Source organism: Pongo pygmaeus, chromosome X, assembly GCF_028885625.2.
Source record: "Pongo pygmaeus isolate AG05252 chromosome X, NHGRI_mPonPyg2-v2.0_pri, whole genome shotgun sequence".
Lineage (NCBI taxonomy): Eukaryota > Metazoa > Chordata > Mammalia > Primates > Hominidae > Pongo > Pongo pygmaeus.
Window position 1 is genome coordinate 113,895,249 of NC_072396.2, and position 24,073 is coordinate 113,919,321.

The 24,073-nt window shown below is 40.4% G+C and overlaps 1 protein-coding gene across 8 annotated transcripts in view; it reads right to left on the bottom strand.

Moving 5' to 3' along the window:
* Positions 1-22,774, bottom strand: part of ACSL4 (acyl-CoA synthetase long chain family member 4) — an 89,968-nt gene extending 67,194 nt beyond the window's left edge. For 4 of the 8 annotated variants that reach the window (XM_054471251.2, XM_054471252.2, XM_054471254.2 and 1 more), the window contains exon 1: positions 22,484-22,643. The gene's annotated coding sequence lies outside the window, so the exon portion shown is untranslated. Of the gene's footprint in view, positions 1-22,483 lie in introns of all 8 variants that reach the window. The other 4 variants (XM_054471255.2, XM_063660099.1, XM_063660101.1 and 1 more) reach the window with 4 other exon arrangements.
* Positions 22,775-24,073: the final 1,299 nt, after the last annotated feature.

Genomic DNA, 24,073 nt, shown 5'->3' on the forward strand with positions numbered 1-24,073 from the left:
AATTTTTTTTGTTTAGAGATGGGGTCTTGCTTTGTCACCCAGGCTGGAGTACAGTGGCACAATCATAGCTCACTGCTGCCTTGAACTTCTGGGCTCAGGGGATCCTCCTGCCTTAGCCTCCTATAACTAGGACTTAGGAACTCACCACTGCATCCGGCTAACTTATTTTTTTTATTTTTGTAGAGTAAGCATCTCACTATCTTAACCAGGCTGGTATTAAACTTCTGGGCTCAAGTGATCCTCCGGCCTTGGTTGCCCAAAGGGTTGGCATTACAGGCATGAGCCACTGCACTCAGCCTAACTTTAAAAATCAGAGAAAAGGATATTGCCAAGTTAACTTTAACAATCAAACAAAAACCCTAGCCTTTCAGGAAATACATATTTCACACCAATTTTATTTTTGTAATAAAATATGTAACCAGTTATAATTTCCCATCTATGGTTTTCTGGAAAATATGTGTCAATAGCCTCAGAGTTGCCTATCAAATGAAGCATTTCATTCCCAATCAAGAATAAAAGACTAAAGCAAACCTGTATTTCTAAACTAATCCAGATCCTATAAGCTCCAGCTGTTTTTATGGTAGGTAGTACCAGACACAGACCATTCCATTTACTAAGGAAGACTATGCCCCAGCTGAGAGGCAATCCAGTATGGTAGTTAGGAGCCAATATGCTACAGCCAGATGACCTGGGTTCAATTCCTGGCTGTGCCACTTACTAGAGATGGATGACCTAGGGCAAAATATTTAACATCTTTTCCTCATTTGCCACAACCATAAAAATGGAGGGGATAATATTATTACTTACAGGTACTGTCATGAGGCTTAAAAGAGTTGATCTCACAGCTGTAGCCATTACGAACTTGAACTTCTTTTAATTTCTCAGAAGCATCAAGCTTAATCTCTCATCTCCGCTTCTAGCACATGCTTTTCCCTTTACCAGTAACATTCTCTTCTGCCTTTTCTTGCTTCCCTTTAGGTCTTCATTTAAATGAAATGTGTAGAAAGCCTTCCTTGACCTCCTATGTTATGTGAGGTGCCTCTACTATTTGACCTCAAAGTACCCTACAAGACAGCACTTAAATTTGTCTATGTTTCTGTTCCCCCGCTAGGCTGTAAGCTCCTTAGAGGCAGAGGTCATGTCTGTCTTGATAACCACTGTAATACCTGGGGCCTAGCACAGTACTGGTTCACAGTAGGTGCTGGATAAATATTTTTGGAATTAAGTTGGAATGAAATAAGAAGTCATATTATGTAGAAAGGAAACCAAAAAAGGATTTCCAAGATAAATCTTTCAATCTGAGTAGAAGTATATGCCTCTCCACATTTGAAATACATAGGAGGGCCTCCTCTCATACATTAGGAGTCTCATCATTGAACAGGAGAAGTGGCATTTTTTTAAGAGATGGTGTCCTGCTCTGTTGCCCAGGCTGTAGTGCAATGGCACAATCGCAGCTCACTGCAGCCTCAAATTCCTGGGATCAAGCAAGCTTCCCACCTCAGCCTCCTGAGTAGCTGGGACTACAGGCACTCGCCATCATGCCTGGTTCATTTTTAAAAATTTTGTAGAGACAGGGTCTCACCATCTTGCCCAGGCGGGTCTCACCATCTTGCCCAGGCTGGTCTCAAAACTTCTGGGCTCAAGCGACCCTCCCACCTCAGCCTCCCAAAGTGCTGGGATTACAGACGTAAGCCACCATGCCTGGCCAAGAAGTGCCATATTCTGACCAAGTACAAACTTGATGCCAATTCTGGGTAAGAACCATAGCTTCATAAGCAGAGTAAGTGACAGTGTGTTCAGTGTGTTTACACTTACTATTTCACATCCTATATTCCAAAGCTTTATTAAAATAAGGGTATCACAGCAAAATTATATGACTAGTGTCCCAGAATATTATCAGCTGGCCGAAATGAAGCTCATAAGTGCCAGTGGCATAGGTGGGGAAAATAAAAGGAAAATGAGACCATGAATGTGGAAGAGCATACAAGAAAGAAAAAGAAAGCCAGGTGCCATGGCATGTGCCTGTAGTCCCAGCTACTCAAGAGGTTGAGATGGGCGGATCATTTGAGCCCAGGGGTTTCAGATCAGCCTGGGCAACATGGGGAAACCTTGTCTGTACAAAAATTTGCAGGCTGTGGTGGCACACGACTGTAGTGTCAGCTACTCCAGAGGCTGAGGTGGGAGGATCGCTTGAGCCTGGGAGGTGGAGGGTGCAGTGAGCCGAGATTGCGCCACTGCACTCCAGCCTGGGCAACAGAGTGAGACCCTGAGAAAAGAAAGAAAACAAAAAGAAAGGAAGAAGGGAGGGAGGGAAGGAGGAGAGAAGGGAGAAGGGAAGGGAAGAAAGGGAGAGAGGAAGGAAGGAAGGAAGGAAGGGAGGGAGGGAGGGAGGGAGGGACGGACGGAGGGACGAAGGGAAGAAGGGAAGAAGGGAAGGGGAAGGGGAAGGGGAAGGGGAAGGGAAAGGGATGGGAAAGGAAAGAATTTGATACGGTGAAGAGTGCTAGAGCAACATCAGCAGCTTGTCTATAACGTGCCACTGGGTGGCACCACTGTCCTTAGCTAGTCACTACAGATATGGAACCAGGATAGAGGACCATCAGGCTCTCTTGCAGAGCTTAGGTGAAAACTCAGAAGTCTATCTCTATTGTATTGACACACAGATGCAAGTCACTATAGTTAAAGTTCTCTGCATATGTCATCAACACAAGGATATGTCTTCAGGATGTTGTGTTTATCAGAGACTCCTGGAAGGTGAGTTTGTCAACATTGTTGCTTAGTCCAAAGGCTTCAGAAACAGCTCACTATTCTAAATGCAGATTCTCAGGGAAGTGAGAAATGGGACGGGGTGCAGCGTGGTCAGAATAACCTAGAAAGCTTTTTCAAGCTATTAGGTTGAACCACATAAAATTGCCAATAGTAAAAAATTTGCTACAGACAAAAAAAAAAGGCAATTTCAAGTGGTTCAACATAATATATGTACATTTAGAATCACTGGCTTATTGAGCCACTGTAATGATGACAGTGTCATATTTCTCATTTGTTAGGGGGGAAAAGATTGAGAAGACACACACAGTTGGCCTTTTACTTAAAATCATGAAGAATTAACTGAGCAAAGAGATGGAAACAACAAAATACCTAAAAATAGGGAATAAACTACAGTCATGAAACACATAACATTTCAGTCAATGACGGACTGCATATACAGTCGTCCCATAAGAATGGAGCTGAAAAATTCCTGTAGACTAGTGAAGTCACAGCCACATTATTCATGAATACTAGCAAACCACCATGGACATATCAGTATTTCTAAAAAGAATGACACCTTCTCAAGAAGCGCCTCAGGCAGGTCCTTTAGGAGGTATTCCAGAAGACACTCTTATAGGAGATGACAGCTGCATGCATGTTACTGCCCTTAAAGACCTTCCAGTGGGACAAGATGTGGAGGTGAAAGACAGCGATACTGATGATCCTGACCCTGTGTAGGCCTCGGCTAATGTTTGTGATTGTGTCTTAGTTTTTTGTTTTTGTTTTTGTTTTGAGACTGTGTCTTAGTTTTAACACACAAGTTTAAAGAGAAAAAAATCAATTTGAAAAATATAAAAAAGCTTATAGAATAAGGACATAAAGAAAAAAATATTTTTGTACAGCTGTACAGTGTGTTTGTGTTTTAAGCTAAATGTTATGAAAGAATCAAAAAGTCAGAAAAATTTAAAAGTTTATAAACTAAAAAGGTTATAGTAAGCTAAGGTTAATTTATTACTGAAGAAATAAAAATATTTTCATAAATTTAGTGTAGCATAAGTGTACAGTATTTATAAAGTGGACAGTGGTGTACAGTAATGTCTTAGGCATTCACAGTCAGTCACCACTCATTCACTGACTCACGCAGAGCAACTTCCAGTCCTGCAAGCTCCATTTATGGTAAGCACCCTATATAGCTGAACCATTTTATCATCTTTTATACCGTTTTTTTTTACACTACCTTTTCTATGTTTAGATATATTTAGATACACAAATACTGAGCACTGTGTTACAACTGCCTACAGTATTCGATACAGTCACATGCTATACAGGTTTGTAGCCTAAGAGCAATAGGCTGTACCATACAGTCTTGGTGCATAGTTGGCTATACCATCTAGGTTTCTATAAGTACACTCTATAATGTTCACAATGATGAAATTGCCTAACAACCCATTTCTCAGAACATGTCCCTGTCATTAAGCAACCTATGACTATGTAACTACATGTATTAAAAACAGCAAACATGGCCAGAGGTTCACAAAAAAAGTAAATGCTATATTAAGTATAAAAAAAGCAAAATGTGGGTCAGGTGCAGTGGCTCATGCCTCTAATCCTAGCACTTTGGGAGGCTGAGGTGGGGCGGATCCCTTGAGCTCAAGAGTTCCAGACCAGGAATGAGGGATATAGACTAAAAATATCAGTAGTTGTCTCTGGGTAGGAAGATTACTGTATTTTGTTTTATGTTTTTATATGCATACGTTTTCTAAAATAAACATGTATAATAATTTTGAATTCTGAAACCAAAGAAAAAGATTTTGGTAGAAAAACAAGGGAAATCCAAATAAATTCCTTAGTTTAGTTAACAGTATCACACTAGTGTTATATAAAATGTTAACATTAGGGGAAGCTGGGGGCACATTACAGAGGACCTCTGAACTATCTTAAACAAATTTTCTGTAATTTAAAATTATAAAACAGGCCAGGCACAGTGGCTCATGCTTGTAATCCCAACATTTTGGGAGGGTGAGATGGGAGGATCTCCTGAGGTCAGGAGTTCGAGACCAGCCTGGTCAACAAGGCGAAACCCTGTCTCTACAAAAAAATACAAAAATTAGTCAGGCGTGGTTGTGCACATCTGTAATCCCAGATACTTGGGAGGCTGAGGCAGGAGGATCGCTTGAACCCAGGAGGCGGAGATTGCAGTGAGCTGAGATAGTGCCACTGCACTCCAACTACATCTCAAAAAAATAAAATAAAATACATATACATATATAGAGAGAGAAAGAGATCAAAACAATAAATCATATAATAAGATGATATTTTAAAAATCTAGAAGGCATGAAACTAAAACTTTTAAAAATCTAAACAAAAGTATCCACTTGGTTAAGTGGTCCCTACATATAAACAGGAATATGATGGTACAAAGCTTTTCTGGTAGTAAGTTACTATGCTCTTTTAAATTGCAACAGAAAGTTATAAAGGCAATTATATCATCTGGCCTCTCCTAAATATGACAGTGACGTCACCCCACTGGGTATGGACTCACTGAAGTGGGAAACAAATGGTTAATTCTCATTTTATTTGGTTTTGTAAACATCATTGCTGAAGAATAACATGTTGATTTAAGGAGGAAGAAAATTAAAAGTTAAGTATAGCCAGTAACAACCCTTTTCCTTCAAAATATTTTTTAAAATCTAGTTTCCCAAACCCTGGGTAGTTACAGGTACATGTGCATGCATTTGTTCAAGAAATACTCAGTAAGTATATACTATGCCCTGCCTTTGTGGAGCTTACTATTCAACTGATATTTTAAGTGGACAGCAGACTAACACAGAGAACTAGACATGTAGGTAGAATAGGAAAGGAAGGTCACACATGAGGCAATCCTCAACCCTATAATAATTGCCCAACCTGACAATTATATGCTTTTTAAAAGTTAAAAATAATAGTTACCCTCTGGAATTAACCAGTTATACCTGTTACTACTTAAGTATCACCTGGCTTGCTTTGAAAATGAATGTTATTAAAAACTTCCTTCAAATATTGGGGCAAGGAAAAGTATGCAAAGCCAAAGGATGAAAGTGAGGTTCTGAAAGAATAGAGGAAGAAAAATGCAGAGTCGAAAAGCACCAACTGAGAAACTAAAACATCTTGATCAATTTCACCTACAGACTAGCCAGCTGTTACAAACAACACTGCTGTCTGGTTATAATACTCCAGCAAGCGTAAAGTTTGGAATAGGTTAGTTCCACTGTGGAACACAGCCAATGGAGGTTTCATTCTTTAAGTACTTAAAATGCCTCAGTATAAGGCACTTTTGCATAGTGCCAAAACAAGAACTCTAAGAACAGATTTAAAGAGAAGGGCCAGAGCACTAAAAAAGCCAAGCAGAGCAGGAGTCTTTTTTCCCATCTCAATGAAATACTATTTAAGGAAGGAGAGTTATGTATCCCCATACAAAGGTCAGCCAAGAAAATGGCTGTAATCCTAAGTGTTGATATTTCCTACTAGTAGATATTGCCCATGCATCCCTAATGCATTTAGCTTCTGTTGCATCTGCAATGTAATGTACCTTTAAGATATCCTTTTGCAGCTATTTCTATGATTATCTAAGATATATCACCTTTAAACTAGGCAGTAATTCAATCCTCCTTGAAGCATCTGCAACCAATATGAATAGCAATAAAATATAAGAGGGTAGTTTGCTTTTTCATCAAAGGCAAAACTAAGGCCAACACAGAGGACAGTTTTGAAAAGAAACCTGTTCTCTCTTACCATACATCTTTAACTCTGATTGATGGCTATGTGACTGTGTCTTACAAGCCTGATTTTTTTTTAAGAATAAGAAAAGATTGGCTCACGCCTGTAATCTCAACACTTTGGGAGGCCGAGGTGGGCGGATCACCTAAGGTCAGTAGTTCAAGACCAGCCTGACCAACATGGTGAAACCCTGCCTCTACTAAAAATACAAAAAATTATCTGGGCGTGGTGGTGAGCACCTGTAATCCCACCTACTAGGGAGGCTGAGGCAGGAGAATTGCTTGACTCAGGAGGTGGAGGTTGCAGTGAGCCGAGATAGCGCCATTGCACTCCAGCCTGGGTGACAAGAACAAAACTCCATCTCAAAACAAAAAAAAAGAACAAGAAAAGATTAATTTCAAAATGCTTTCAATAGCCCCATCTTACGGTTTTCAGGGCTGCTAATGCCTGAAAGTAGAAGGGAATGACATTGAGGTTCAGAGCCTTGTGCCAAGCCCAGACAGCATCCTGGTCTTTCAGCAGCAATGGGGCAGTGCCGGCAAGAGCAAGGGGAAAAAAATGGTCTGGCAATAGCAGGACATGGCCCCAATCCTGGCCAAAAATCAAACTCAACACAAATTCCAATAGTTTATACTCACAGCCGTGTCCAACCCTTTGAATGCGAGGACATTTTTGCTTATCTCTGGTGGTAGATATCGTGAAAATTATGTACACACCTTTAATTTTTTTTTTTTTTTAGCTCATGAGTTATCATTAGTGTTAGCATATTTTACGTGTAGCCCAAGACAATTCTTCTTCCAACATGGTCCAGGGAAGCCAAAAGGTTGGATAACCATGGTTTAGAGGATCATTCCACAGAACTGTTTTATGCAACTCAAACAGGTAACTGTGCAACTTTGATTTTAACTAAAGAGGTAGAGGTCATAAGCAAAGTCCACAATTCTAAGATTTGGTTTTCTGTCCTAAACAAATTCCTGCTCACTCCTCACAATGCAAAAGTAACATTTTCCCATGATTTCATGACAAAACATTACAGCATTTAGAAAAGACTGGACAAATAATATGACCTTAATGTTACAATTTGCTAGGAATTATGCGAAATTGAAGAAATCAACTCCAGGTTGAAAAATAATTCTTTCAACCAAAGTCAGCTGCTTCAAAATGTGTTACTTACATCTCACTGAAGTCATTAAGTACCATGTAACTGTTATATAACAATAATCCCAACTTTGAAAGACAAATTCAGTTTTGACTCAATTTTGCAGATTTTCACTGGAGACTGATCATCAAATGAAATACTGCAGACTTCTCAGTATACTACCTAGCTTAAGAAATCCCATAGTCAGCCAGGCACAGTGGCTTACTCTTGTAATCCCAACATTTTCGGAGACTGAGGCAGGCAAACTGCTTGAGCTCACGAGTTGGAGACCTGCCTGAGCAACATGGCAAAACCCCGTCTCTACAAAAAATACAAAAATTAACTGGGCATGGTGGCATGAGCTTGTGGTCCCAGTACTTAGGATGCTTATGTGGGAGGATCGCTTGAGCCCAGAAGGTGGAGGTTGCAGTGAGCCGAGGTCACACCACTGCACTTGGGTGATAGAAGTGAAACCCTGTCTCAAGAAAAAAAAAAAGAAAGAAAGAAAAGAAATCCCACAGTTTACAATTTGTTGTTTAAATATGTCTCTTAAGTACAGACTAGATCTCAGATTCTTGGTTTTTAAAACTCAATGTACACTCTGGCTATAGACTGTAAGTTCACTGCCACTCCTCCTCATCTTTGGTAGTGTCCTAGTATGGCATCTACCTCCTCTTTTAAGCTGGCAGTGCCCTAAGCAAGGTGATCCTTCAACCAGAGGGGGTGCAGGGAGACAGTCAACAGACTTCCTTAGTTGAAGACAATTGGAAACAAGATTATAAGGAAGCACTTTATCCCTATGAGGCTAACAAACAAAACAAACAAACAAAAAACTATGGTCTTCAGGGTTAGGGATTTTTCAATAAAAAGATAGCTCCGTAAAACGTGTTAGGAACAAATCTTCTGTTTTACTAAATGTTATCACTGCAATCATAAGCCAGTCACTCCACAGAAACATTTTATGTAACCAAACAACAATGGCATAGATGCAGGGTACCACAGAGATAAGACAGGGGTTAGGGAACTATCCCACCACTAGAATGTTCTCCAAAGTGCCAGAAGTGCCACCTATGTAAAAGTTGTTATGCCTATGGCAGCTTAAGAGTGACCCCTACTGAGCTAGGATTCAAGGCAGCTGGCAGGGCTGATGCAAGTGTCAACTCCCCTATTTTGTACTCCTCACGCTGAAAATCATCAATCATTCAGTTCTAACTAAGTCCACAAAGAAATGCAAAGATATGGCTGAGCTGTAATGGTGATGTTGGGGAACTCCATTTCAAAACAGGAATAAAAAAGAAGGTGGGGAATTCACCATGGAAGTTTTCATTCTGCTACTGTCTCTTCTGAAACAGTCTGTATTTTAAGGGATACCACCTATAATGAAGTCAATTCTTTGGGGGAATGTTTCCTTTAAAAAGCTACTTTCCGCCGGGCATGGTGGCTCACGCCTGTAATCCCAGCACTTTGGGAGGCTGATGTGGGCGGATCACCTGAGGTCGGGAGTTCGGGAGTTCGAGACCAGCCTGACCAACATGGAGAAACCCTGTCTCTACTAAAAATACAAAATTAGCCGGGCGTGACGGCTCATGCCTGTAATCCCAGCTACTAAGGAGGCTGAGGCAAGAGAATCGCTTGAACCCGGGAGGCGGAGGTTGAGATGAGCTGAGATCATGCCATTGCACTCCAGCCTGGGCAACAAAAGCAAAACTCCATCTCACAAAAAACAAACAAACAAAAAAAAAACAAAAAAGCTAGTTTCCTGGCCAGGCATGGTGGCACAGGCTTGTAATCCCAGCACTTTGGAAGGCCAACGCAAGTAGATCACTTGAGGTCAGGAGTTTGTGATCAGCCTGGCCAACATGGTGAAACCCCTTTTCTACTAAAAATACAAAAATTAGCTGGGCGTGGTGGCACAGGCCTGCAATCCCAGCTACTCGGGAGGCTGAGGCAGGAGAATCACTTGAACCCAGGAGGCAGAGATTGCAGTGAGCCGAGATCACGCCACTACACTCCAGCCTAGGCAACAGAGCAAGACTCAAAAAAAAAGCTACTTTCCTACAGACATTTTAATACTTAATCTCTTGATGACCAAGAGGATGTTAAAATTAAGTCAATGCGTATATAAATTTTTAAAAACCTGCTTCCACATAGAAATCCTGGCCTTAATACTTGACACTAAAAAACAAAATCTTAGTAAAACAGCCCAAAATTTTCTGGGGGGAAATTTGAGCTGTATAACATACTTAGGTCAGTTATTTTGCTTAAAAATTTATAACATGTAACTCTATTTGAATATGCTAATACTCACATTTCTACTTCAGGAAATAAAAAAACTACATAGCTTCCTATCTACAGGTTGCTATAATTCACCAATACTGTGTGCCTGAGCCCTGCCTTTTGTAGTTTCCAGGTTATGGAAAAACAACTTGCTTCACAGAAATTCTAACCTACTCCTATAAGGAATTGTCTAGGTACAGAAGGGACCCCAATGCCTTCCAAAATGGGTCTTTGCCTTGGTTCCTGACACTTTCTGAACCCGAAATATTCCACTAAAGACTTTAAACCATCCTAGACTAACCTTGCAATTGACTGTTGACCAAATCAGGAAAGTTTCCATGGTTCCAGGTGAAGAAATATCATTATCCTAGGCCTTCTCTTCTCTTTTCTGCTCTGTTTGTCTAAAACATATTCATCTAACAATTGCTACAGCTACTTCTGCCCAGTTCTACCCTTCAGTAAAGTTGTGATTTTTCAACTATTCTTTGAAGCTGCTTCTCAACTTAGTATCTTCAGTTGTCATATGGAACATAGGATCTTTTACTTGGATTCATCCCATGTGGTATTAGTGCTAGTTCTTCTTTTTCTTCTCAAAACCATGACTGAATTTTATGCTCATTCACCAAGTTCCTGTCTCCTGACTGAGGGAGTTTTCAGTTTTCAGTTCATCTGGAAAGCAGAAATTACTAACATATCCTGAGCACAGTGAATTTTCACCATCTTAGCAGGGCAGCTCTGCCTATTTCTCCAGGTTTTCTTTGATAAAACATCATTCAGGTATTCCCCAGGAGAGTTGGTCCTTCAAAACCCTATCATTATTTATAGTATTAAAATACTTTAAGTCCACATTAAAGGTAATAAAACAGAATACCTAAGAAAAAACAGGGGCCAGGCATGGTGGCTCATGCCTATAATCCCAGCACTTTGGGAGACCAAGGCAGGCGGATCACCTGAGGTCAGGAGTTCGAGACCAGCCGGGCCAACATGGTGAAACCCCATCTCTACTAAAAATACAAAAATTAGCCAGGCGTGGTAGTGCATGCCTGTAGTTCCAGCTACTCAGGAGGATGAGGCAGGAGAATAGCTTAAACGTGGGAGGCAGAGGTTGCAGTGAGGCGAGATCCCGCCACTGCACTCCAGCCTGGGTGACAGAGTAAGACTCCGTCAAAAAAAAAAAAAAAGAAAAGAAAAGAAAAAAGAAAAAACAGGTATTTCACCATACCTCTCCACTGCATTAACCTCATAACTACCACAAGAATCCACCATTAACATTTTCAATGCCTCTGTAAAAGTTCAATCTCACTTGCCCTCTCATTAACCAAGTGAGAAATAGAGAAACTCTATCCTGATTCCCTTTAAAATCTGCTAACTTGATAGCACCTAAAACCCTCTGTACTGTGAAATCAATTCCAAAAAGGCCTAAATGGCTTTAGAGAATAGGGACACTGTTTCAATCATCATAACAAAAACCCGAGTATAGCTATGTTGGGCCTTCACATTAACACCATTGTCTACCAGGTAGAATCTTGTTTTGTAAAATGCACTGTTGAATTCATGGAAAATAGTAAGTAACAAAAACCCTTCAACAAAAGTAAGATATTTTCACCTCTAAGTCCTACAGCACAAACCCAGAGGAAATTATAATGGGTCTTCAGCAAATTTGTTTAACAAATACTTCTAGATGACAAGAGAAAGTAGCATACACACATACTTGCCTAAATCAAACTTAATTCTCTGACACAGTTCTCCTAATAATCAATTTGATAAACTACAAACTGAGATATCGTAGAAAAAAGGTTAATGTTGCCACAGATACCTAGATTTTCTTTACTTTTATAAGTTGTAAAAGAATACAACTATACACACCTCTACCAAAAACTAGCCACAGCAGTTGGTTTTTCTTTGAACAAAAATAACCATTCAGGTTCAGTGTTTAATTCTTCGTTAAAATCAAACTCCACCCAAAAAAAGCTTCCTAATGATATTTTAATATATTGCAATTTTACATCGTCATTGATAGCTACAATGTAAATAACATGTTCATAGTTAAATTCAAAACAGAACTGAACTGATTCAACATTAAAGACTTTAAAATTCCTTGGTTATTTACTTTGGTGACCATGACTTTTTTTTTTTTTTTTAATTATGGTTTGTCCTAGAAACCAGTTATTTTAACTAAAACACTGTATTTACATGGCACGATGTTGGGCCTTTTCCCACCAGATGTCTTTTTCACTTACTTGGAGTTACTGATCCTGCAAGATGCTCACAATATAGTGTCGAGTTAAAGAAGGAAGTTACAAATCAGTATGTACAGTAAAAACCCATTTTTGTAGAAAGGTGATGTATGTGTGCACATGTGCATGCAAGTGTCCATACACATAAGCACAAGCATATATACCAAAAAGTTGACAATGGATGTTTCTGGGTATGAAATTACTTCTTTTATTCTTTTTTATACTTATATTTTTGGTGTCAAAAATTTAGAAAATACCAATAATACTTCATCGATAGCAGAAAACGTCATTTTTTAAAAAACCTGAGTGTTCAGTACAAGGCATTAATTACATTTATAGTAGAGTGTTGTTGTAGAATGAAGGAATCCTATTATAAGCATCCTCCAGTGTGCAAATGTTTCATATTAGTAATCTGCATACCTAATATCAAAATAGTAATTGTATTTTGCTATAATAGTAATCTGCATACCTACTATCAAAACTGTAATTGTAAATTATATAATATAGAATTGTATAGAGAAAAAGTAAAACTATACTGCCCTCCTCTAACACCACTCTCTTTTCCTCTAGGGATAATTACTCTTGATGTGTATCAATTAGATTGTTTTGTATTACCCATACACATGATAAGGGTTTATTTTTAGATAAGTAGAATTATGGTATACAACTGTTCTTTGACTCCCTCCCCCTCTCTTCCCCTGCTTAACAGCATACTTTGGAACTCCTATGTCAGTGTATATACGTCTAACCAAGAGGCTTTTCTTCTTTTTTTATGTAATAGCTCAATGGTATTCCACAGTATAACTTATCATTATTTAAATCATTCCCCTACTGATGGATATTTAGGAGACTGCCAAATTTTCACAGTTACAAACAGTTTCACTGCAGCGAAACCTTACATATAGTTTTACACACATGTAATATTTCCCTAGAATTGTTTTCTAATAAAACTATTGGGTCAAAATGTATGCACATTTAAAAATGAGATGATTTTGGTATTCTTCAGCAAAGAGTTATACATGTGAACTCTCATTAACAGTGTATGCAAATGCCTATTTGTTAAAAGTGGATATTAAGTTCTTGCCAATCTGTCTGGTGAAAAATGGTTTACATTTCCCTAATAACCAGAGTGAATTTGAACATCTTTTCTCTTTTATTCACCAGTACTTCTTTTCCTGGGAAATGCCCATGGATAATCTTCTGCCACTTTTTGCTTTTTGTAGTAGGTACCTTTCTCTTATTGATCTGTAGGAGCTCTTTATATATTATGGATATTATGCAGTAGAAACCCTTTTATCTAATGTGATTTGGAACAATTGGTTACATAATTAAAAAGGTTAATTTCAGGTAAACGATCATATAAAATATGTATGGCAAACATTTCACCTTCCTTTCATCAGTGGTATACATATACTCATTCAACAAAATTTTTGTGTGTGTGGTTTTGGTTTATTTATTTTTGGGGGGTTTTTTTGTTTGTTTTTTTGTTTGTTTGTTTCTGAGACAGGGTTTTGCTCTGATGCCCAGGCTGGAATGCAGTGGCGTGACCTTGGCTCGCTGCAACCTCTGCCTCCCAGGCACAAGCTATCCTCCTGCCTCAGCCTCCCAAGTATCTGGGACTACAGGTGTGCATCACCATGCCTGGGTAATTTTTGTTTTTGTTTTTTTGAGACAAGGTCTCACTCTGTCACCCAGGGTGGAATGCAGTGACGTGAGTGATCATGGTTCACTACAACCTCCACCTACTGGGCTCAAGCAATCCTCCCACCTCAGCTTCCCCAGTAGTTGGAACCATAGGCACATGCCACCATGCCCAACTAATTTTTTGTATTTTTTGAGCTGGGCGTGGTGGCTCATGCCTGTAGTCTCAGCACTTTGGGAAGCTGAGGCAGGCAGATCACCTGAGGTCAGGAGTTTGAGACCAGCCTGGCCAACATGGCGAAACCTCATCTCTACTAAAAATACAAAAATTAGCCGGGTGTGGTGGTGCGCACACCACCCACAGTAGTAGTAATCCCAGCTACTCAGGTGGCTGAGGCAGGAGAATCGCTTGAATCTGTGAGGCGGAGGTTGTAGTGAGCCGAGATCATGCCACTGCACTCCAACCTGGGCGACAGAGCGAGATTCCGTCTCAATAATAATAATAATAATAATAATAATTTTCTGTAGAGATGGGGTTTCACCATATTACCCAGGCTGGTCTCAAACTCCTGGCCTCAAGAGATCTGCCTGCCTTGGCCTTCCAAAGTGCTGGGATTATAGGCATGACCCACTGTACCTGACCTGGGTCTTTTTTGTTTTTGTTTTGTTTTGTTTTTTTTATTTAAAGACAGGATCTCACTCTGTCTCCCAGGCGGGAATACAGTGCTGTGATCATGACTCACTGCAACCTTGAACTCCTGGCCTCAAGCAATCCTCCTGTCTCAGCCTCCTGAGTGACTGGGGACTACAGGTGTGTGCCACCACACCCAGCTATTTTTTTTTTTTTTTTTTTTGAGACAGGGTCTTGCTATGTTGCTCAGGCTGGTCTTGAACTGGCTTCAAGCAATCCTCCTGCTTTGGCCCCCCCAAAATGTTGGGATTACAGGCATGAGCCACCATGCCAGCTTCAAACTTTCTATATGGGGCCAAGAGGCCAAGACCTTTTTCTCTAACTCCAGGCCCATTGATTTTACATTTGACAAGTAATGTGAGCATAAAACCCTTTTAGATGGCCGGCGTGGTGGCTCACGCCTATAATCCCAGCACTCTGGGAGGCCGAGGCGGGCAGATCACGAGGTCAGGAGATCAAGACCATCCTGGCTAACACGGTGAAACCCTGTCTCTACTAAAAATACAAAAAAATTAGCCAAGTGTGGTGGCGGGCACCTGTAGTCAGGAGAATGGCGTGAACCCGGGAGGTGGAGCTTACAGTGAGCCAAGATCGCGCCACTGCACTCCAGCCTGGGCAACAGAGCGAGACTCTGTCTCAAAAAATAAAATAAAATAAAATAAAATGAAACCCTTTTAGATTTTTATATTTTTTCCACATATCTTGTATAGTCATCTTACCCACATCTAAGTGGACAGTATTTTTTTTTTGCAACTTGTTTTCATTAACTCTTCTCAAAACAATTTGTTTCATCATAATGAATCTAATGTAATCATCACCCAGCTTCAACAATTATTCATATGTGCTGAATCGTGTTTCTTCCATGCTACCCACAACCCACCTCCATCCCTCACCCCTTGTATAATGTTAAGCAAATCCCAGACATCATATTATTTCATTTGTAAATTTTCAGTAAAAAGAACTCCAATTTCCCCCACTCATATATTGTCAGGTTACAACATATTAAACAAATTACCTTTTAAAAACAAATCCAACCAGGCTGGGTACGGTGGCTCACGCCTGTAATCCCAGCATTTTGGGAGGCTGAGGCACGTGTATCACCTGAGGTCAGGAGTTCAAGACCAGCCTAGCCAACATGACAAAACCCCGTCTCTACTAAAAATACAAAAAAAAATTAGCCAAGCATGGTGGTGGGTACCTATAATTCCAGCTACTTGGGAGGCTAAGGCAGGGGAATTGCTTGAACCCAGGAGGCAGAGGTTGCAGTGAGCCGAGATTGCACCACTGCACTCCAGCCTGGGCAAAAAGAGCAAAACTCCATCTCAAAAACCAACAAACCAACCAACCAACAAACAAAAAAAAACAAATACAACCAACATATACAGGTTTAGTAATAAAAAAACATTTACTGTACTGGTAGGTAAACAAGCACACTGGAGTACTGGAGATCAACCAACTAATACCAAGTATTCAGTGTACACTGTATTTTACAAAGGAAATAAAAATTATTCAATGTGGTGAGTCAATTAATTGGAGGTCAATTAAAGCTTCTAATGCATATGTAGACACTTTTTCATGTTTATTTATTTTATTTATTTATTTTTTGAGACAGGGTCTCGCTCTATCACCCAGGCCAGAGTGCAGTGGTGCAACCATAGCTCTCTGCAGCCTCGACCTCCCAGGCTCAAGGGATCCTCCCACTTCAGCCTCTGGAGTAGCAAAGACTACAGGCACATGCCACTATGCCTGGTTTTTTTTTTGTTTTTTTTTTTTAGAGACAGGGTCTCACTATGTTGTCCAGGCTGGTCTCAAACTCCTGGGCTCAAGCAATCTTCCCACCTTGGCATCCCAAAGTGCTGGGATTATAGGCATGAGCCGCAGTGCCCGGCCATCACTTGTCTTTTTAACTGCGTTATGATGTCTTACACTTTCTAGAAGATACTTTTAATATATACTTAGATTTTTAAAATATATTCTTAAGTTATTTTTGTGTATGATGAGAGATGGAGATTTATTACTTTCTAAATACCTGTCTTTACTCAATTTCCATTTTCAACATCACACTTAGAACACTTAAAAGAACTAAAGCGTCAACTGCTTCGTTATAAAAAAGGAAGTTGTACAAACAAAATAATAAACCAACAGTCTAAGCTCAGTTTGATAGGCTCTTACTACCATGTACTTAAAGATCACATAGCAGTTTCAGGAGCAAAAACACTACCATGCCTGGCTCTCTTATTACCGCTACCGCTCACAACAGGGTCTCCAAAAGACATCATAGACTGCATAGAAGTCTATCTGCAGCTTACTGATTGCCACACATGTAAATTCACATTCACATTTAAATAACCCACACCTAACAACAAAATCAACCATCTCAACTCTCTATGCATTCCTTATTGCTGCTCCTAGACCATAGTGCTTTGGAGACTTAGTAAAGAAAATGAATGCACTCTCCTGAATCACAATATTACCTGGAAATGTAGCCAGAAGGTATAAAAAGTCAGGGTAGTTTTGTTAAATTGTGTGTGTGTGTGTGTGTGTGTGTGTGTAATCAACAATTTATAAGGTTACCTTATCTCTGGGGTCAGCAAACTTTTTCTGTAAAGGTCCAGAGAGAAAATTGGCTTCACGGGCCATAAGGGCTCTGTTTCAGCTCTGATGTTGTATTGTGAATGCGGCCAGAAAACACATAAATTAATGGATGTGGCTATATTCCAAGAGAAGTTTATTTACAAAAACCAGTGGTGGGCAGGATTTGGCCACAGGCAGTATTTTGCCAGCCCCTGCCTTATACCAATGTTTTATCTTTTTCAAATAACAATCTACTTCCCTCATTGCATACATATTTGAGTAAATATAGTAACACTGAAGGGACAAATAATAATTTCAGTACTGCCTTACAGAAATGAATATTCTCAAAGTTAATCACTAACCTTTTCCTATAAGTCCTTCTCATATGAGCACATACATTTTTCAAGATATAAAACTGTAAACATCACCTTGAACCTAATATTTATTTCAAAAGACAGTTACAATGACTGTCATGTAGCTGCTATAAAAGGAAAAATGCAGTCTAGACAGTCAAATACAATGATCTTTTATTCATTATTCTCATAATCAACAGTGAGTAGAAAAGTCTGCTAAATACATGGTCATGAATCATAACTTCACTACTCAAAATGCAGAAGTAGACTTTCAAAGTACATTTAAATAAGAACACAAATTTGTTTTTTGGATTTCTTACCAAAATCCTTGATGGGAAATGATACATTTTGCCAAAATATTTTTAATTTAGAAAGTGAAACCAAAAACCTCTTTAGCATATCATGTGTCTATTTAATTTGAAAATACAAATTTTAATGTTGCATTTGACAGCCTGGTGAGGTAGACATTATATTTTTAAGGCAGCCATTTTAATATAGTGAGAGCATGTGTGAATATGTATCAACATTCTAAGCCATTAAGGCCACTTGTTCACAGAATATATTTGAGCTCTAAAATTGTTGAAAGAGAAAATGCTCAAATAGCTTACAGAAATAATGGATGTTATACAGAACAGAAAGGAATCAAATTAAATAACAAAAGTTTGTAAGATTTCTTGACACCAAAAGCACAGTCCATAGAGGAAAAATTAATAAACTGGACATCATCCAAATTAAAGCCTTTTGCTTTGTGAAATTCCCTGTGAAGAGGTTGGAAACACAAGCTACAGACTGGGAGAACGTATTTTCATACCACTACCTGACAAATGATTAGTATTAAGAATAAAAAGACCGGGCGCGGTGGCTCACGCCTGTAATCCCAGCACTTTGGGAGGCCGAGGCGGGTGGATCACGAGGTCAGGAGATCGAGACCATCCTGGCTAACACGGTGAAACCCTGTCTCTACTAAAAATACAAAAAAAAAAAAAAATTAGCCAGGTGTGGTGGCGGGTGCCTGTAGTCCCTGCTACTCGGGAGGCTGAGGCAGGAGAATGGCGTGAATCCAGGAGGCGGGCTTGCAGTGAGATTGCACCACTGCACTCCAGCCTGGGCAACAGAGCGAGACTCCGTCTCAAAAAATAATAATAATAATAAAACTCTTAAAACTCACCAGGTTAAAAAAAAAACCCAAATAGAAAATGGACAAAAGACATGAACTGACATTTCACTGAGGATACAGAGATGGCAAATAAACACATGGAAAAATGATCAACATCATTAGCCACCAGAAAAATGCAAATTAAAACTAGGAGGATATATTACTATACACGTATGAGAATGGCTAAAATGAAAAATAGTAACACCACCAAATGCTGTCAAGGATGAGGAGCATTCACACATTCCTGGTGGGAATGTAAAATGGTACAGCCACTCTGGAAAATGGTTTGGCAGTTCCTTAGAAAACTAAACATGCAAGTGCTATACCACCCAAGAAGTACATTCTTGGGCATTTCAGAAACAGAAATTTATGTTCACACAAAATCCTGTGGACAACTGTTCATATGAGCTTTATTCAAAATAGGCAAAAAATAAATAAATAAATAAAACAAAAACCCTGGAAACATCAGATGCCCTTCAACAGGTGACTGGTTAAACAAACTGCAGTAAATCCATATTATGGAATACTACTCAGCAATGGAAAGGAACAAGTCATTGATAAAGGGTATATTCCTTGCACTAATCTCCAAGGAATTATGCTGAGTGAAGTAAAGCCAGTCTCCAAAGGTTATATGCTGTGTGATTCCATTTACATAAGCATTTTTAAAATGACAAAATTATAGACATGAAAAACAGATCAGTGGTTGCCAGGAGTCAGGGATGAAGGGAGATGGCTACATCTATAAAAAGACAACAAAAAGGATCCTTGTGGTGATGCAATTGTTCTGTATCTTGACTGTGGTGGTGCTTATATAAATCTACGCGTGATAACATTATGTAGAACTAAATACACACATGCAAATGACTGCATTAAAGCTGACGAAATCTGAGTAAGGCTGATGGATGGTATCGATTTCAATTTTGTAGTTGTGATGTTACACTATACTTATGCATGAGGTTACTATTGGGGGAAATTAGATAAAGCGTATTATTTCTTACAACTATATGTGAATCTACAACTATCTCAAAATAAAAAGTTAAAAGGGAAAGAAAGTATATAAGACCAGCCAATGGTAGAAGTGGAAAAACAAAGCTTTTATTTTTGCTAAAGGCTCAGCAATTGAAAGTGAAAGGATGGAGAAAAAGGTAATGTCAAAGACTCTACAGGCTACAATTAATAGAATCATCTCTTCCTCCCCTATGGAGCCTTAACTTCTCCAGAATTTTGTTTGTCCTTGATTTGACTGTTGCTGTTTTTAATAAAAATAAACTGGATGTACATCTGTCTTTCCACATGCCCCCCAACCATCTCCATCAGCCCAAAGTATAAACTCATAGAGTAGGGTTTGTCTTCTTAACCATCATGTCCTGAGGGCCTGACATACGTGACAGATGAAGGAAGAAGATAGTTGAATGAATTAATAAATGAATGAGATGCCCACATATTCTTTTAAAGTTCCTAGCCAATTACAGTTGTAAGGCAGTATGTGAGTGCAGTGGCGCGATCTCGGCTCAGTGCAAGCTCCGCCTTCCGGGTTCACGCCATTCTCCTGCCTCGGCCTCCCAAGTAGCTGGGACTACAGTCACCCACCACCACGCCCGGCTAATTTTTTGTATTTTTAGTAGAGACAGGGTTCCACTGTGTTAGCCAGGATGGTCTCGATCTCCTGACCTCATGATCCGCCGGCCTCGGCCTCCCAAAGTGCTGGGATTACAGGCGTGAGCCACCACACCCAGCCATTCCCTTATAAATTTCTAAAAGCCATGGACATTTAAAAAATAGTGTGGTATAACACACATTTCACTTGCAAGCAGAAATTAACATAATACCCAACATTTGTAAAATGCTTGAGTTTATAGATTTTCACATATAATTATTTATTTAATCAGGATTAATTAAAAACTAAGTATACCTAAATTGAAACCACTATACACAAACCTTTGAGAAAAACATTCTAGTCAACTGGTATAACAGGATTTATGACAGCCTTAACGCAAATTGCATTATGTGTGTGTGTATACCTATACATACACGTGTGTATATATATATTTGTCATATATATTCATTATAAGAATATATCATTCAAATTGGGGGACTTGTGGATCATTTCAACAATCATAAAGACACTTATTTTACAGATGCAAAAACTAAGAGAGATGAAGTGACTTGTTCAAGGTTATATATATATATCTAGAGCTGGGTCTAGAACCGGAGCCCCTCCAGAGTTCCAATTCATTTCTCTTGTCTTTGAATTGAACAAGACTCTTCTTTCTTCACCAATCTCACCCCTACCAAAAATACTGAAAGAAATATCTTAATCTAAATCACTTGTTTTTAAATAGGGGGTTTTCCAAAAAAAAAAAAAAAACCCACAAAACTGAATTTACTCAAGCTTTCAATTGCTGTATTACACCTTCCATGGATTTTTAGTTGTCAAATTATTTCTTATATCAGGACAATAAGGTACTTTATTCTAAGGTACAAGTATACTGACAGTTTAATGTTTCATCCCCCACCTAAATGGCAGAGAGTGTTAATTCTAACAGGAGTCTTACATGTCTTACACTTTAGCAGTTTCAATCAAAAGATGAGCTATTTTACAATTTAAGGAAGAGGACTTACACTGTTAAAATCTTGACTGATTTGCTCAACGGCAGTACCATCATTGAATCTCCACCTGCTGCCTTATGTATCAAGAACATTTAAAAGTCTTTCTTGTTAGAGACAAAATAAAAGAAAAACTAAGGTGACAAGTAACTATGAGAAATAAGGCTTTAATCAGGTTAAATTTGCATTACGCAGCCTGCATGAATTTAGAGGTCCTAGAATCAAAACACTAGAATGAACCTTTGATATGCTCTAGTTCAACAGACTGATTTTTGCAGAAGAGGAAACTGAAGCGCTGATGAGACCATTAACTGATAAAGCAAACCGCTTACTTTTTCAAAGGGATTCATTTCAATGCCATTTTACCCTTATTTTGCATCTCACTGTTGTTTCTCAGAGCGACGATTGACCTTTTTTTTAGGTGAAAAGAGCGAATAGAGCAAATTAATTTCAAGAGGGTGAAAAATGCCTTTGAAGGAGGAGATGCTGGAGTGAAGAGAAATGACGTCTTATTTAAAATATGTAACCCCTTGATGGGGTTAGACAATGAATCATATTCTCCTAGATTTTTCTATGTCTATAGACATCAGCCACAGTTCTTTCGGGCACTCAAACGAGAGGAAGAGGAAGTGAATAAAGCTCATACTAAATATATAGCACCCACTGAAGGCAGGGATGTAGACAGAAAGAACGGGGGTGGGGGAAGGAAGGAAAGCACGCTTCGCCAGGATCCAGCTGTTTTCTAACATACCTAAGCCTACGGAAGCTAGGAAGATATCGGAAGCAAAGAAGATATCGGAAGCGACGGCATCCCTCAAATTCGAGAGGGCGGATGCCTCTAGGGCTAGAGAGGCTCCCTAGCCCTCAGTTACAGAGCGACTGGGAGGGGACAAAATGGAGTTGAGGTTTAGGGGCACCCTAAAGGTCGTTTGGAGGTCTAGCAAGCACTTCATGGTCTCCTCTGGAAAGGGCCGTGGCAAAGCCTAGTACCCCGATCAGGAAGATGACTTCTGGCCCTCGGGATGCGGTGAGCGGTAGGAAGAGGCAGGCTGGGGTTCCGAGGACCCCAGACTCCATCACAGGAGCAGATACAGTGACCTCGGGAATCTTCCCGGCCCCAGCGGAGGCGAGCGGACAGATAGCCCTGGCTCAAGGAAAAAAGCGAGCCGACTCCAGGGGCTGGAATGCCCACCCAACCTCCTCCCGGCTCAGGTGAGGTACGCCAGTCCCCCTCTGGAAATGGGGCCCTGGTACCGACAGGGCAGGGGTGCCTGGGCCGCAGCCTCCCCATCCAGGGATACTCACCGGAGGGGCGGCCCACCGCGTCTTCGCAGCCGGCCGGCGCCTGGCACTCGGGAAGCTCGCAAAAAGGAACCGCGTGCCCGCTAGCGCTGGGACGAGGAGGAGCGCGCCGCGGAGGCCAGAGAAAAAGCCGCAGCGGCGCGCGCGCACCCGGACAGCCGGCGGAGGCGGGGCTCAGCGCGAGCCCGGAAAAGACGCGCCCGGAGGGGCGGGAGGAGCGGGGGCGCGCGGTGGTGTGGCAGAGCCAGCCGAATCGCTGGCGGCAGACGGCTCGGCCCACCCACGCGCCCGCCCCCGCTCGCCCGGGACGTCAGCCGAAAAGGCGGAGCCGAACGGGCTTCCCGGGGCGCGGGAGGGGCGCTGCGGGGAAGGCGAGGCGGCTAACGGCTCACCTCAAGTTGTTGCTCCTGCTGGCGATCCGCTTCTGTCAGGCTCGCTGCTGGTGTTTGTTGAGTGTGTTTCGGGATGTCCTTGCGCCTAACAGCAGTGAGGCGCAGAATTGGCCCACGCCCTCACCTGCGGCTTGCTTCGCAGGACTCCACCCCAGGATAAAAGTTCCCCTCGGGTCATCTTCCAGCTGCCCTCGAAAGACACTCACTTTTGGATTTCACTGCTCCTGGTTTAGAGAGCTATCTTAAACACTTTGACTAAAAGCATCTTGCTCCTGTAAGCCTGAACTAATGCCTCTCATCCATTTATCTTGCCTCTTACTGCGTTAAGATCCCCGCTCACTCCCTCTGATGAAATATCACAAGGACGCAGGATTTTCACGTTGTCTTTCATTTCCACGATGGTTTCATGGCAAAAGAACCCCCAACTGATAAGGAAAAGTCACCGCAGCTTTGTGACATCTTACTAGCCCTGATCATTCCTTGTAAGCCAGTCATACGAATGCTGTTCCAACAGATGCAAGAAATTGCCATTAAAATTAAAATCCCAGCGAACTATCTGAGGGCTTCAAAAGGGACAGACCATAATTGCAAATGAGGCCTGATAAACTGCCAAGAATATATCACCCCAAAAAAATAAATCTCAAGAATTCTTCCAATTCCCTGATGCGTAATGGTGAACTAGCTTCCTGTTCCTGATGGTAATCGACATTTCACTTAACTTGTTGATTTCCATTTTCCCATAGAATTACCATTTGTGCTTGTGTGTGTATGTGTGTGTGTATATATATATGTATATATAAAATGCCTTACCACCTGAGATTACAGGCTAGAGTAGTTCTTAAACTTCAGTGTGCATCACAATTATCTGGGGTGCTTGTTAAAATGTAGGTACCTGGAGCTACAACCCCCAGGTATTTTGATTCTGATCTGGGTAGGGATAAGAAATTTGAATTTTTAATAAGCAGCCCAGGTGACACTAAAAGTGGTTAGCTGAGAGCACAGAGCTATAGTTTTTGTGTTACTACTCTAAAGCCATATTACCAATTCAATTTCCAAGAAACCCACCCACTTACATAAAATATACCTATAAATATTGCTAAGACAGTCATGTAGCTTTCTTTTTCAAGATTGACCTACAAAGTTCAGTACTTCAAACAACGAGTTTAATTGTCATGTTTATTTTATGAAATCTTGTTTTAAT